Here is a 3,296-nt window from a genome sequence, read left to right as displayed (position 1 = left end):
TAGGCAATGCCCTGCGCCGGTAACTTCATCATCACCGTCACGACACCGTCGTGCTGGCAAAACTCTCCCTCGACCTCAGCTGGATCTAGAGTTCGTGGGACATCACCGAGCTGAACGTGTGCAAATCACGGAGGTGTCGTACTTTCGGTGCTAGGATCGGTCGGATCGTGAAGACGTACGACTACATCAACCACGTTGTCATAACGCTTCTGCTTTCAGTCTACAAGGGTACGTATACAACACTCTCCCCTCTCGTTGCTATGCATCACCTAGATAGATCTTGCGTGATCATAGGATTTTTTTTGAAATTATTGTGTTCCCCAGCAGTGGCATCCGAGCCAGGTCTATGCGTAGATGTTATATGCACGAGCAGAACACAAAGAGTTGTGAGCGACAATAGTCATACTGCTTACTATCATGTCATACTTTGATTCGACGGTATTGTTGGATGAAGCGTCTCAGACCGATATTACGCGTACGCTTATGCGAGACTAGTTATACCGATGTGCTTCGCACACAGGTGGCTGGTGAGTGTCTGTTTCTCCAACTTTAGTTGAATCAAGTATGGCTACGCCCGGTCCTTGTTGAAGGTTAAGACATCACACTTAATGAAAAATCATCGTGGTTTTGATGCGTAGGTAAGAACGGTTCTTGCTAGAAGCCCGTAGCAGCCACGTAAAACTTGCAACAACAAAGTAGAGGACGTATAACTTGTTTTTGCAGGGATTGCTGTGATGTGATATGGTCAAGGCATGATGTGATATAAATTATTGTATGAGATGATCATGTTTTGTAACAAAGTTATCGGCAACTGGCAGGAGCCATATGGTTGTCGCTTTATTGTATGCAATGCAATCGCCATGTAATTGTTTTACTTTATCACTAAGCATTAGCGATAGTCGTAGTAACAATAGTTGGCGAGACGACAACGATGCTACGATGGAGATCAAGGTGTCACGCCGGTGATGTTGGAGATCATGACGATGCTTCGGTGATGGAGATCATGAGTACAAGATGATGGCCATATCATGTCATATATTTTGATTGCATGTGATGTTTATCTTTTATGCATCTTATTTTGTTTAGAACGTTGGTAGCATTATAAGATGATCCCTTACTAAATTTCAAGGTACAAGTGTTCTCCCTGAGTATGCATTGGGTGTGATAAGCTCTATGTTCACATACAACGGGTGCAAGCCAGTTTTGCACACGCAAAATACTCAGATTAAACTTGATGTGCCTAGCATATGCAGATATGGCATCGGAATACCGAGACTGAAAGGTCGAGTGTGAACCATACAGTAGATATGATCAACATAGTGATGTTCACCATTGAAAACTACTCCATCTCATGTGATGATCGGACATGGTTTAGTTGATTTGGATCACATGATCACTTAGATGATTAGAGTGATGCCTATCTAAGTGAGAGTTCTTAAGTAATATGATTAATTGAACTTTAATTTATCATGAACTTAGTACCTGATAATATTTTGCATGTCTATGTTGTTGTAGATCAATGGCTCGTGCTATCGTTCCTTTGAATTTTAATGTGTTCCTAGAGAAAACTAAGTTGAAAGATGATGGCAGCAACTACACGGACTGGGTCTGTAACTTGAGGGTTATCCTCATTGCTGCACAGAAGAATTACGTCCTGGAAGCACCGTTGGGTGCCAGGCCTGCTGTAGATGCTACTGATGACGTTAAGAACGTCTGGCAGAGCAAAGCTGATGACTACTCGATAGTTCAGTGTGCCATGCTTTACGGCTTAGAACCGGGACTTCAACGACGTTTTGAACGTCATGGAGCATATGAGATGTTCCAGGAGTTGAAGTTAATATTTCAAGCAAATGCCCGGATTGAGAGATATGAAGTCTCCAATAAGTTCTACAACTGTAAAATGGAGGAGAGTAGTTCTGTCAGTGAACATATACTCAGAATGTCTGGGTACCACAACCACTTTACTCAACTGGGAGTTAATCTTCCTGATGATAGTGTCATTGACAGAGTTCTTCAATCACTGCCACCAAGCTACAAAAGCTTCGTGATGAACTATAATATGCAAGGCATGAACAAGACTATTGCCGAGCTCTTCGCAATGCTAAAGGCTGCGGAGGTAGAAATCAAAAAGGAGCATCAAGTGTTGATGGTCAACAAGACCACTAGTTTCACGAAAAAGGGCAAAGGGAAGAAGGGGAACTTCAAGAAGAACGGCAAAAAGGTTGCTGCTCAAGAGAATAAACCCAAGTCTAGACCTAAGCTTGAAACTGAGTGCTTTTACTGCAAAGGGACTGGTCACTGGAAGCGGAACTGCCCCAAGTATTTGGCGGATAAGAAGGATGGCAAAGTGAAAGGTATATTTGATATACATGTTATTGATGTGTACTTAACTAATGCTCACAGTAGCGCCTGGGTTTGATACTGGTTCTGTTGCTCATATTTGCAACTCAAAACAGGGGCTACGAATTAAGTGAAGATTGGCTAAGGACGAGGTGACGATGCGCGTGGGAAATGGTTCCAAAGTCGATGTGATCGCGGTCGTCACACTACCTCTACATCTACCATCGGGATTAGTTTTAGACCTGAATAATTGTTATTTGGTGCAGCATTGAGCATGAACATTATATCTGGATCTTGTTTAATGTGAGACGGTTATTCATTTAAATCAGAAAATAATGGTTGTTCTATTTATATGAGTAATATCTTTTATGGTCATGCACCCCTGCTGATTGGTCTATTTTTGTTGAATCTCGATAGTAGTGATACACATATTCATAGCGTTGAAGCCAAAAGATATAAGTTTAATAATGATAGTGCAACTTATTTGTGGCATTGCCGTTTGGGTCATATCGGTGCAAAGCGCATGAAGAAACTCCATACTGATGGACTTTTGGAATCACTTGATTATGAATCACTTGGTGCTTGCGAACCATGCCTTATGGGCAAGATGACTAAAACTTAGTTCTCCCAAACAATGGAACGAGCTACTGACTTGTTGGAAATAATACATACCGATGTATGCGGTCCAATGAGTATTGAGGCTCGTGGTGGGTATCGTTATTTTCTTACCTTCACAGATGATTTGAGCAGATATGGTTATATCTATTTAATGAAACATAAGTCTAAAACATTTGAAAAGTTCAAAGAATTTCAGAGTGAAGTGGAAAATCATCATAACAAGAAAATAAAGTTTCTACGATCTGATCGTGGAGGAGAATATTTGAGTTACAACTTTGGTCTTCATTTGAAGCAACAAGGGATAGTTTCACAATTAACGCCACCTGGAACACCACAGT

The sequence above is a fragment of the Triticum dicoccoides genome, chromosome 6B (assembly GCF_002162155.2).
Source record: "Triticum dicoccoides isolate Atlit2015 ecotype Zavitan chromosome 6B, WEW_v2.0, whole genome shotgun sequence".
In the NCBI taxonomy this organism is placed as follows: Eukaryota; Viridiplantae; Streptophyta; class Magnoliopsida; order Poales; family Poaceae; genus Triticum; species Triticum dicoccoides.
This window is presented reverse-complemented; position numbering follows the sequence as displayed.